General features: G+C 42.6%; 1 protein-coding gene across 5 annotated transcripts in view; it reads right to left on the minus strand.

The window, feature by feature from the left end:
- OSBPL6 (oxysterol binding protein like 6) overlaps positions 1 to 6079 on the minus strand; it is an 84670-nt gene extending 78591 nt beyond the window's left edge. For 3 of the 5 annotated variants that reach the window (XM_079310303.1, XM_079310301.1, XM_079310300.1), the window contains exon 1: positions 5537 to 5630. The gene's annotated coding sequence lies outside the window, so the exon portion shown is untranslated. Of the gene's footprint in view, positions 1 to 4867; positions 4959 to 5536; positions 5631 to 5736 lie in introns of those variants that run through there. The other 2 variants (XM_079310302.1, XM_079310304.1) reach the window with 2 other exon arrangements.
- Between the last annotated feature and the right edge of the window lie 7566 nt (positions 6080 to 13645).

A 13645-nucleotide genomic window follows, 5' to 3' on the forward strand; every position in this document is an offset into this window, starting at 1 on the left:
CTGAGCAGTCACTCCATGGCACAGACTCTTCTTTGGGCAGCCTGAGCTTGTTAGATCTTCTGCTGAGAAATGTTTCACTTCATCATCTCAGAAAGTGTATCACATTCCAAGATAAGGTTTCTTGAAATCGATCTTTAGATCATTTTCAGACAAATGTTACCTACTTTGGGTTGACTTGTTTTCACAACAAAGCAATACCAGTTCTGTGCCCTACTGTACACATAAGGGATCCAATGTGTCATTTTAACACCTCTGCAGCCTTCACTATCATCATTCACTCCTTGAACTGGGAATAACACAGGCTCTAGAAAAGCCTCATACCAACAGAACAGCATTTGCATTACAGAGTGGGACTACATTTGATACCACAGATCTGTTAATCCAGCCTTTTAATTAGAGAATCCAAAAGTGCCTTTGCATCTCTGCTAAAAACATGCAAATCAATAGAAACTAAACATGATTTTTGTGATTTTCACAAATTTCATAAGAACTGAAAAGTTTTGAGGGTTATAGGCTAGAAGCATTTCCATGTCTCAATTTCCACTAAAAAAAATAAAAAGGAAAACTATTTTAGCAGAGTTATGAATGCAAGCTGTCAGATCACACTGTGAAAGATCACAACCAAGACTGCTATCTGCTAAATTCTGAGTAGATTCAACTTACCCACCTTATTCTCAGCATATCAAAATAAGGGGGAAAAGATACATTGGAATGGGAGGAGGGTCTAAATTCAAAAAACATGAAATATTTGTTTGAGGAATATAGAACCTTTTAAATATGCCAAGGGATTGGACTTTGTGTTAAATACAGATATCATCATCCAGCAAAAAGAAGACAGCAAGAAAACCACTTTTCACAGAGAAAGATTAGATTTTGGTAGAAAACCAAATCTTCAAATCTAGCATGACACCTGCTAATTAAAATTCTTGCAATTCTATATTAGTTCACTATCAACTAGAGACTTCTTTTCTTTGCACCTCAAACTAATGCATCCATTATCTCCTTTAAGAGAAGTGCTCTCAACTAGTATTAAAATATATTCACCTTTAAGGAAATTAAAACAAAGAAAAGGAAATTATTTAACTCCATTTCAAAATTCTCTGCTACAATGAGGCATTTCTAAGAATGACTCCAAAGCTGTCCTAATTTAACCAAATTACAACTGCCATACATTCCAGATCCATCCTCTCACTCTTCTTCAATCTCTAACTTACACTTCCTACTCTTCCTTCAAAGCTTCTCTTTCTGAAATTTTTGAAGGTAACAAGTAATGGCATACAATCTTCTTTGGTTCCTGAGTTGGTGATGGAGGGGCTCACACTGAAACCATTTAACTAACCAGTCTGCAGATTTCTCAGAAAGACAAGCTTGGAAATTCACCATCTCCCTACCTGCTGCTACCACCCACAACTGTAAATAGCCCTCAGCACAGACTGACACATTTCACTTGGAACCAGCTTTAAAACTATCTGGAAATTCCACAGGAGATATATATATATATATATGCCAGAAAAATAATAATTCTGACTTTCTCAGAACCATCTATTTTTCACTGTTAATAGAAAATTAACTATTTTCTGGGTTTCACCTATAAAAACAAAACAAAATTACAGAACAATTTAGGTTGGAAGGATCATTTGGACCAAATCTCATTTTAAAAAGGAAAAAACCAGCAACAAAACCAACACTATTTTTTCCTCACTTAACATTTGTCTCCAGTATTTTGGTACTGTTCACTTTTCCCTCCATTAATCTTAACAGTACAGAAGTTTCCCTAAAAGACACAAGTCTGAATGCCTACACAGGGTAATTCTTGTGGTTCTCCCATTTTCCATTTCACATTTAGCTGTTCTCCCTTTCACTGATTTATCAGCTGTCAGCACCAAAAGGTTCTTCCATCCTTTTTCAACTCTTATAAGGAACAACCCCAAAAGAGGGACATTTACTAGAAACACCATTTACTAGGACTTTTAACTGCCTCCATGTCTGTATTCTAACTTATAAGAAAGAGCTGAAAGCTGTAGGTTTTATTTACAGCTCAGAAACTCTTGGTGTGGAGAAAGTGAAATTAATTACAAGCATAATAATACCACTCACAGCATGAACTCTACTAACAGGGCCTGAGACAACAACAATAGGATATGGGGCAATGGTTTTAAGCTAAAAGATACAGACTGGATACAATGAGTAAGTTTTTTTATTATGATGGTGACAAAACACTGGAGCAGTGAGGTGGTAGATAGCCCAACCCTGGAAACACCCAGGCCAGGCTGGATGGGGCTCTGAGCACCCTGATGTGGCTGAAGAATGTCCCTCTTCATTGCAAGGGGCTGGACTAGCAGACCTGTTCCTTCCAACCCAAACCACTCTGTGGCTCTGCAACTATATATTCCTTAATATTTCATAACATTACAACCAAAGTCAGCTCATGTTATCTGACCCTTATGGTACAGCTTTATTTTCACTACATTTGTGGCAGCTGGAGTCTCCTTTGTAAGGCCAAAGCCATATTTTAAATTTGCCAGAAATCCAACATCCCTCAAATAGCCTGAACATGTTTACTCTCATTCATGTACTGTACCTGCTGCTTCCTTCAACACCTACAATGTTGATATGGCAAATTCAACACACAAACACACACACACCCCAAAAGTAAGCATTTACTTTAGCATTCTACTGTGAAGGACTTTTTAAAATCTTGTTAAACTTAGCTTAAAAAAGAAACACAAGCCTGAAGGAAATTCTTGGAGAAATTCCTTTTTGAAGTCTAATTGCCCAGAGTAACATTTCCCATGAAAATTATCAACAGAAACCACTCTCTTTTCCCATGCCAGGAGAGTCAAAAGCTTAAAAACCAGAAAACACCTGGGGAAAAAAAACCCAAAAAACAAACAACCAACCAAAAAAAAAAAAAGTAAAAGAAAAATAAACAAACCAACAAGACAAAGTCCCAGAAATCTCTAGGAATTATTTGAATTGTCCAGTGTTTTAAAAAATATTAGAAAATAGAGGAGTAACGTACAAGTATTTGCTACCCTATGCAAGAGGCAGAGGGGCTAATTAAGCCATTAGGACAGGCTCATTTTATACATGCACACACATTAAAAATATAAACACACACATCTTCAGCACTGGCAATTCATTTCCATCTCCCACTGCAGTGGCAGCAGCTTCTCCAGCGTGGCACAGGCACAGAAGGCTGACTCAAGTCCCTCAAGAAATACAGCCCTGCTGAGACAAAGCCCCATGGTAAAGAAGGATAAATTCTCAAGGAAAAACCCATGCTAATATCACACATATTTGGATAAACAAGAGCAAACTCATTCACCTCCATCATGCCTAGAAATCCATAGATTGTGGCTCAGCTGAAACCCAGGGGTTCACACACACAGTCACACACATGTGCCAGAGGGCTAAAGGAAGAAGTGGTGTGAACTCTCTGCTCTGTCTCCAAAGTGGAGGGAGAAAGAAGTGGATAAGGAGAGCAGTCTCATGTCTCTCACCATCTGCAGTAGAGCAGGAGGCCAGGGACTGCCCTATTACACAAATCATGGAGCTTTAACTTTCCATAGCTGTGTAATAATGCCCAAATGGCTGCTCAGATGCACAGCAACTCTCACACCTGAGAGTAAAGTTATGTTTTTGATGGCTCTATAAAACACACTTGAGCATATAAATATACAGAGTACAGCCCTTCAACATCAGCCCTTGGAAAAAAAAATCCCACACGTGTTCCTACAAGTGTTTGCATCACAGACATTTATGAATAAGCTCCCAGAATGGGCTAAGAGTAAAAAATTTTCCAGCAATAAGCAAGGCTGCAGACAAGGCCCCAAACAGCACAGTCTCAAGCACTCTGGAGGAGCTGGGAGTGCAACAGCAAATTAATGGGAAGTGGAAGAAGCATGCTTGATGAACTACAGTACAACAAAGAGTACCTCCTTCAGCCTTCAGTAGCAAGGGGAAATGTTTAGGGAGTCTTCATTAACAGACCCTCCAATATTGTTTTCCAGGTATACATCCTGCCATGTACTAGGAAAGAAAAGGTTGTTTAAACAGAAACCCTTTACAGTTTTCAAATAATCAGTATCATACACATCTCTGTTAATTTTTCTAAGGTGGACCGAAAAGATAACGTAGTCTTCTTGTGTAGTTTTTAAACAATAAGAAAATAAAACAGTATTTATGACATATACATAAAAATGTTTTATGTATATAAAGCATAAAAGATCCATAACAACAACATCTGCTTAACCTCCAAAGGTCAAGGTCATGTCATTTGCACCAAGATAAAAATGTCTAATTATAGTATCTTCAGCTGTATGGGCAAAGGCTGGTTATTAGGAAAAAAACTATTATAAACCAAACACAATTACACTGTAGAGAAACCATTAGATACTTGATGAGATTTTAATCTTTGAGCTGGTATCATTTTGCAAGTTAATCATCTAGAGAACAGAAAATCTGTTAGGAATGCAATTAAATGTACTAGTTCCATTAAAATTGAACTGATATAGTTAATTGTAGTCCTAAAATAGCAATTTCCTCACACCTTCACTAAGCAATTTTTTCATCTACTGAGTAATAGTCTATTTAAGGAACACTTTTCACTTAAACTCTCAAATAAGATTTGTGAATACTTGTGATCTCTCACGCTACCCTATACAAGTTGCACTGACGTTTGCTATTCGACCTTGGCTCCCTAATTTGCTCTGAGAAGTCCAGCAAGGTCTTTTGTTTCAGTTACTGTTAGTCCAGGGAACCTGCATTGCCGAAGCTTTCGGGAAGAAAATCACCAATGTATCCTCCCAGCACACGACAGCAATTAGAAACTGACATGAAATGACGAGCCAATGGCAAAACTCACGTCATACCGTCGTTTTAAGCATCAGCGCTTCTAGCAAACACATGATTTCCAAACATCAGTTTTAATGAACCCATATATCTTCAAAGTACTTGGAAGGGATTGCAGCCTTGCTAGCAAATTGGGAATACAGGCCATTCCTGCCTTTTTTGGAGAGAAACAGCATGAAAACAAAAAGGTATCCTAAGAGCGCATCAACTTGGCAATAGCTAATCTGCAACTGAACCTCACAGACCGCACAGTTTATTGGAGCGTTTTAAATTGCTCTGCAGGGAAGGGCGGAAAAATCACGACTTGGAGGAGCGCGGGGATGCCGGGGCTGACACCGGCGCATCTCCGTGCGCGGATGCCGTTACGTAACCCCGGCCCGGCCCCGGTCCGGATGCTCCGGCTGCGCCCCGGGGCCGCAGAGCCACGGCCGGGCCGGGCCCCAGCCCCGGCTCCAGCCCCAGCCCCGGCCCCAGCCCCAGCCCCAGCCCCAGCCCCGGCCCCGCCGCGCCCCGGCCGCTCCCGCTCCCCCGGCGGCACCGGCACCGCGCAGCGCCCGCCGAGCCCGGCTCCGCCGCCCGAGCCCGGACTCCCGCCACGGCCCGGTCCAGCCCGGCCCGGCCCGGTCCAGCCCGGCGCTCCGGCCCCGCACCCGCGCACCCCGCGCCGCCGCTCAGCGCCCACCTCCTGCCGGGATCCGCGGCGCATCCCCGCTGCGGCCCGGGAGGCTGCGCCCCGCCGCTCCCGCTCCCTCCCGCCGCAGCTCCCCGCCCGCCTGGCGGAGGGAGGGAAGGAGGGAGGGGGCGGGCAGCAGCAGCCGCAGCCCCGCCGCGCCGCCCCCCGCCCCCGCCCGCCGGCCAAGGTGCCCTCCCGGCCGTACCCACCTGCGGCGGGCGGCCGGCGCTGGGCCCGGGCACAGGGCACAGGTGCCGGCGCCGGGCTCGGGAGGGGCTGGCGGCGCAGGGATGCTCAGCCCAGCGCGGCTGCGGCGCTCTGCGCAGAGCGGCGGGGCGGCGCCGGGCTGGCTCGGCACCGGGACTCCGCACGGCACCGGGGCTGGGCACGGCACCGGGGCTGAGCACGGTACCAGGGTCGAGCTCCGCACCGGGGCCGGGCACCGCACCTCGCCGTTCTCCCGCAGCCCCGGGGCGGGCTGCTGCCGGCGTGCCGGAGAAACGGGGCAGCGGCGGGGACCGCGTTACGGGCTTCGGTCATGACATCAGGTCTGGAATTAAACGCGAAAGCACGTGGGCGACAGCGGGGCTGTGCTGGAGCGAGAGCGAGCTCCGTGCCAGGGCGGGAGGATGGTGTCAGACAAAGGGGTGCCGCCGAGGGACCGACTGGGCTGTCAGCAGCAGCCTAAGGGCCTTTCCCCACCCAGGCTGGGTGACACAAGCACGACACCCAGCCTTGCACCGTCACCCTCCCGCAGTGGTCACAGCTGATCGATCTTTGTCAGCCGATAATGGGAGGTTGTAAAAAAACACATGACATGCGCCAGAATGCTGCCGTAGAAATGACTCTTCCGATTCAATTTGTATTAGGGTTTGGGGGGTTGTTTTGTTTTGGTAGGTTCGTTTTTTGGAGAGGGGGAGTTGGTTTTTTTTCCCCTGTAGATCATCCATCACAGCTTTTACAACATCCTTGGTAGCTTAGACGCACCTTTGGAAAGGGGAAGCGGGACTGTCTTGTGTAGAGAGCCCATGGAATGGAACAGGTCACCCTGCTGTGGAGCAGACGGGTTGTTGGCTCATCTGCCTGGTCCTTCTGCTTGGTCCTGGTCACTCCTGTGCCCGGGGCTGGGGCACCTCCTGCCCTCCAGAGATGGCTCTGAGGCCTCTCTTAGCAAACTGTTCTACTGCTTACATCCCCCACCTCAGCCCTGCTCTCTGGCTCCGGGTAACAAGATTGGAAATGGATTTTGTCGTCCAAGAAAATCAATTGAAATCCCTAGAGAACTAGATGCCACCACCAACAAATTTCAATAAGAGAAGCGGGGGAAAGGACAAATACCTCTGAAAAAAAGTAGATTTACAGCATTCTACAAATTATTGAACTTACACCATTCATTAGGCAAAGACAGGCTGTGTGATGCTGGTTTATGTTTTCCCTATTTCTCCAACTAGCAGTTTCAGACTTGGCAGTATCATTGTGCAACAAAGGACCATTTTGGGCACCTGGCATACAAAAGCCATAGACATTTTCTTATTAAAGCAGAGACCTCCATAGAAGCATCCCTTGACATGGTATTTTTTGTGTAACTTCTCAGATAAGCTTATTGGGGGAAAAAAAAAAAGCTTCATTCTTTCAGCTGAACCTGCAAATCTCATTTTCAATGTGGTTGAATAAAGTTAGGAAATTCATCAGGTAACACCTTTTTTTTTTTTGTTTTTCCTTTTGGTGTTCAGCTTCCAAGAGCTGGAGCAGGAAAAATATTAAGTGGGACTTTGGTGGGTATCAGAGTAAGTTTTCATATAAAATCCACAGAAATTCTAAGTATGAAGCCATCTACATTATAGAACACATTTAAGATCAGATTATAAGAGTGCAATGCCTCTCCCCCAGTTAAGGTGCAAACAAGGCAATGTGCCAAACTCAATAGTACAGATATTATTTACAAGTAAATGTGGGGGGTAGGAGGGTGAGAAAGAGAGAAAAATAGGGAAAAGGAAGCAGGGGGAGCTGGGAGAGAAGAGAATAACAGACAGACACCTCTGTGATAGAATATCACCACCCATGGATCGTGTTACTGCTCTTCTGGTCTTCTCCATTTGGGGGATGCCTTGAAGTGCAAAGTTCAATGGGTTAATATGTACAGGTGTCCAGGGGAACACCCAAGCACCTCCCCTCCATGGGAAGGGATGCTTTACATGTTTTTTGCAACACTGGATCTGTGGCAACATTGTGCTTTGAAGAAGGAGCATAGAGCACCAAAAGCATTTAAGAGTGGGTGATAATAAACAAATTAGGCAGAGGGAGACCTTGGGAGGTAGGCTTATACAAGACAGAAGCTGTGAAAGGAGAAAGGAAGGCACCAGAAGATGGAAACTGGATGTGCCCCAGAGTAGGGGAATGCCACAGGAGTGAAGAGGAATCATCTCCAGGAATCAGAAAGCACAGGTGCCATTTGGACAAGGATCCAGATCAACATCCCCCTTTTTTGACAGATACTGACCATCCAACGCATTATTTACTTCCCCTCTGAGTCCCCCTTAGGGCCGAATTGCTTACAATACCTCTAGATGAGCAATGTTGCACCTAAATAGCCTAAAATTACTTGTGTGAGAACAGTTTCCTGATGATGCAAAATTAACTCATGATAGGCAAAAATGGAAACTGACTCTGAGCAGCTGTAGAGGGATCTGATAACAGCAAGCAATAGGGCAATGAGATGGTGGCAGAAAGTCTATGTCAATAACTAGAAACTAATGTAAACAGTAATGAAAATAACCCTAACTAAACTTACATAATAATGGGCCATAAATTAGCCTTTATTACTTGGAGTCATTGTGAGTAGTTTTCTGCAAACATTGGTTTGCTACTCAGGAGTGTTCCAAAAGGCAAACAGTGTTAGAAGGTGCTTCAAAAGCAGCAGAAAACAAAGCAGGAAAGCTTATTACAACACTACATAAATATCTTTGCACTTAAATGCTGTGTAGAGTAGAGTTACAGTTCCTTCAAATGATAATGTGAAACTAGAAAATGCATGTGTGCAGCTGAAAAAACACATTCAGAGGTATGGGAGGTATGCATCTGTGTGAGGAGATAATTCTAGCTGAAAAGCAGACTGAGAAAGGATTGTCCTTTGATCTGTAAAATCCCCAATGATACATAGGAGGCTGACAGGAAGTGATCACATGCTGCTTTTTATCACACAAGACTTTCTGAAGACTCAGTAAATGATCAGGCAGAGCATTTAAAACAACAACTGGGAAAAACTTTTTCATACAGCGTAATTAAATCAGAGGGCTTGCTTCTATACTACACTATGAAGCTGAAGAGACAGGTTTTTAAGATGGGGTTTGTCCTGGTTTGGAGGACAGGTGTCTGCTAAGAAAGGCAGGAATCTCTCTTTGAAATGAAAGAATTGAATCTCTCCAAATTATTACAATTTTGAAATTAAGGGGGTCTCAGGCAAAGATATGGGAAATAGGAATAACAGTTCTTTACTAGGGAAATTAAAATAGAAATACAGTATTACAAAGAGCAATCCCAAAAACACTGACAGAGTCAGAATACAACCTGACACCCTGTCAGTCAGGGTGTTGGCAGCAGTCCCATTTAATGGTGGCTGCATCCTCCTGCAGCGGCAGATGTGGTTCAGCTGATGTACAAGGGTGCAGATTTCCTCTGAAGGTCCAGGGATGATGTGGAAAGATCAAGTTTTCCTCTGGAATCAAGTGGAAAAAAGGCTGCTTTGCTGTTCAAAATCTCAGTTTTTATCCAGGGAGGAAATGCTTGGCTCCTCCCCCTGACTGGAGCATCTCCCAACTGGATGATGTAATTTTATCAGTCATACAGTGGCACTTAATGGGCCATCAGCAGATGATGTCTCCCACAGAGATAAGGATCACTGCCCCACCTGGTTTCAGCAGATGGTGATACAATACATACTTTTGGTAGCATCTTGTATTGCAACCTAAGACAGAATGAATGAAGCTGTAGGCACAACAATTCCCTTTGCAGTTCCTGCTGAAAAGGTGTCTGCCCACTGCCTGCTATGAGTTGCCCAAGAAAGGGCACTTGATCTGGCCTGTTTTCCCTGACATCAGCTTCTGAGCGCTCTGGAGAGCAGGAGAGCAGATTAAATGGACCTTTACACAGTCCCAAGTACAGACATTCAAATGGTTTAATCTTTTCTTTCTGCACATTTAGGTGTGAGAAACCAGATATGCAACATCCCTACATATGAAAGAATACTCCTTTTCCCTATCTTCCCTGGGAGTGATATCAGTCTCTTAGTTCTTGATCTTTCCATTTGGGTGTTCTTCCATTCCCCTGAAAAGAATTTGGAAAAACTTTTTATCTTCTCAACATTTTGCTCTTCAGTTTCTGTAGGGATAGTCCATATGCACTGGTCTACTCATTTCAGGACTATTTTCTACTATCCTTTGTACAAGATTGGGGCACCACATAGCATGAGAAGCATAACATAAGATATGCATAGAATATACCAAAAATACTTCCCATATTCACAGATTATCACAAAAAATAAAATCTAAACTATCTTGGACATCCATGAAGGGAAAAGGAAAATTATGTCTTGTCACTGAAGAAACTGGAAATGGAAGTAGAAACACCCAGAGACAATTTAAAACTGAAGTTACAGATAAGCATCTTAGACAGATAATCACAATCTACAAGAGTTCTATTGAGAATATGCCTATTAAATGAAAGCAACCAGAATAGCAAACATGAACTGTAGTTTGTCCAAACTCCAAGAATCTCTGAAGACAAACATGGTAAATCAGCTGGAGTGGTTCAATCTCACATAAACTCTATATGGTTGACAGTACAGTTAACTGTATCCCCTCACAGATAAGGCAAACTTTGTTTCATACTTGATTTCAGCAGTGGGTACTAGTCTCATGGCTTTATTTTCAGCACAGTGCACAGCCTCCTTACTGCATAGACTGCAAAACCAAAGTGGTTTAAACACTTTGAGCTAAACATTTTGAACAACAGAGAAAAAAATCTCTGGTTGCTAAGTGTTGTAACTACAGTCTTTATAACCCCGCTGGCTATTATCAGCCTTCTACTTTCTTTTCTAGACTCAGTTCTTCCAAGCTTCAGTATTTAAAGGATTTTTTTCCTAGAATAGAAATTTTCTAGAATTTTTTTCTAGAATAGCTTAAAAGGGTCACAGTAGTACAGTTTCCTCTGCACTCTCTGAGAACTACCTAAATTATTTATTTTTCCAAATCAACAGAGATTACCCAGCTTCAAAGAGTTTCAGAGGGTCCCCAGGATAAAATTCCAAGAATGCTGTTATATGTGGGCATTGAGGCTATTTTTGTATCCTTGGCCTTTAAACAGGCAAAGGGTAAAACTCACTGTGGTGCCTGTTTATGGATAACTCATATCTAAGATTCTGGCCATGATTTTAAGTAGCTTAGTTGGTATGTTACCACACAGAAAAAAAGGCAGCACATTTTAATGTCCCCCAGCATTATTACAAGAAGTGAATTCAGAAGTAAATTTTGTGGACTTGATTAAAATTTTAAAATATCAGTGAATCAAAACATGTATCACCATATATTCACATGTCACTGCTTTTGATTTTGTTTTGCTGATTAAACATAACTTCACTCCTGCTATCCTTAGCTATAAGACACATTAGGAAGGGGATTTAGTGTGCCCAGCATGAGAATAACCAGCATTCCAATACTTAAATAACTTTCAGCCATCTTGCAATTTTATTTGTGAAGCTGCATATCATTTCAATGCATATATTTGCATTTCCAATAGTTTTGATGTCCACATATTCTGCTCTGTTAACATTGCCCTGTTAAAATGCTATTTTAAAATGGCATCTGAGTAATTTACTCACTAGCACTTTCCAAAGGCAGAACTTGGTCAGAAGAGCTGGAAGAATTCCCAGGGAAACTTCTGTACTCCCAAGCTTAGGATTTGTAAACACTTTCTCTAAATATAGACTAGGGTCTGATCAGCCGTTAACTCTTCAGTCGAAGTAAAATCCTGCAGATATTGTGTATTAGATACTGCATGTTAACATTGGATTTGGATATCCAACACTTTGTGTTAGATGAAGCTCCACCTTCCCAAAGTCTGCAGAGTTTCAAGAACAAATCCTAATAAAAGAATTAAGGTATGGGAGAAGGCAGATGTATACTGTTAAAGTACATTAAATCAAAATCTTAGATCACTATTTAATTAATGGTTAATTCCTTTTTTGGGGAAAAATTTACCATTCTAACAGCAGTTCTAGTCTGACATTCTCTGAAAAACTTGATCAGAATCTTTGATGAAGTTTTAAATGAGTGTTCAACAAATACAATTTAAATTCAGGAAAGTGGTATTGTGAGGATATGATATGCCTGAACTGAAGCTGTCCCCATAATCACATGGTGTATTCACCTTGAACAGCTTCCCCTTCACATATGATTATTCCTTCTGTCTCTCACTGCTACAGTGATTCAAAGACTGGAGATGCCTGGCATTGCAGATGTTAGATGATCTCTCTGTAGACAGAGCAGAAGAAAAAACGGCAGAGTGCCCTGGGTCAGAAAAAGGACCACAAACAGGAAGAATGAGGAAGGATGCAAAGGAAACCCACTTGCACTGTGCATTGCAAACCTGGGCTCTGCCTCCATGTGAGCTTCTCTAGTAGAGGTTCATGCCACCAAAAAAAGGTCTCAGGAGCCCCAGGATGAGGGGAACTGCAATCACTGACTCACAGATCTTGTTCAGGATCCACAGCCCTCCTGAGAATGGCCTTTTCTCACTGCATTATGAGAAATACCTCAATGTAGACATTCAGGCAGCATAAACAAATTAGTATCTTCTGCAGTTACACAAACAAGACTCCTCCGCTGCCCAAATGGTTATGACTTACTAAATGGATAAAAGTATTTTTACTGGACATTAATTTAGTGTGATTTGTGAAATCTCTGTTATCTCTTTTTCAAAGGTACAAAAGTCTACAGAAACTATGTCTGATGAACACAGCTGAGATCTAAATCACTTATAGGTAAGCACACTTAATTCTACTTGCCAACATCAAAGCACTGATACTGCAAAACACACCAAAAACCTCAAGACAGTTTTGGCCAATTCACTCACCAGCATCAAAGAGAATTATGAGTGACACAGGTTTTTTTTCCAGTACAGGAACCTAATGCTCATTCTCATAGCTGTCAGAGTTTTTACTTACCAATGAAATGATCAAGAAAAGCAGCATGCCACTCATCAACAGTGCTATGTAACAATTCAACAGGGAATGATGATGTCATATCCAATCAAAAGTGTATTTACACAAACTGTTACTTAGCCAAAGAATGGAACATGAATGTTTTCAGGAAATACACTGGACTCTAAGGAGAGCAATAACGATTTTATTTTAAGTATCTTCTAAAAACCTTTACTCAAATACTAAAAATGACTCTATGCAATTCATTTGATAGCCTGATTGAGCAGTGACTAAAAGGGAGACACCTGAAAACCAAACTCTACAGTGTCTTGAGCCCTTAGAAATGAAAGTGGAAAAAAGGGGTTTTTTTGAGCTCCAGTCCAATTCTGACTGAACAAGCTGGCAAGGGAGTTCCATAGCCCAAAGCAGGACTGCATACAGAGCACTGATCTTACATGCCCAGGGAGTGAACTATTCCCAGACACATGTAGTAATAAAAACAAGATTGAGAACAACTAGAAAAAGGCACTATTTAATTTCTAATACCACTTCAAGCTGTAAAGGGTATCTTCCACACCTCTGTAAGTGTTGAATGCTCCCTTGAGCAACTGTTAGGACCACACCAACATGGTTATTCCTTCCCATCTAAGGATGGCCAAACACCACCACGAGTTCCTTAATTTTTCAGTGTTTAGCCTCCTGGGGATTTTTATATCCCCTAAAGACACAGGCACTCACCCCACTAAACTGGGGATCTTGGCACAGGAGGCTCATGAAGAGGTCCATTCTATCATTCAAATGAGAAGCTGGGTTTTTTTCAGCTGCCTATACAGGTATTCTCAGCATTTCATCTGGTACTGTGCAGATCCACCACACCATACAGGTTCTGCAGCATTTGTGAGACCCTCTGTATGAGTGTGGTG

Source organism: Erithacus rubecula (assembly GCF_903797595.1).
Source record: "Erithacus rubecula genome assembly, chromosome: 8".
NCBI lineage: Eukaryota > Metazoa > Chordata > Aves > Passeriformes > Muscicapidae > Erithacus > Erithacus rubecula.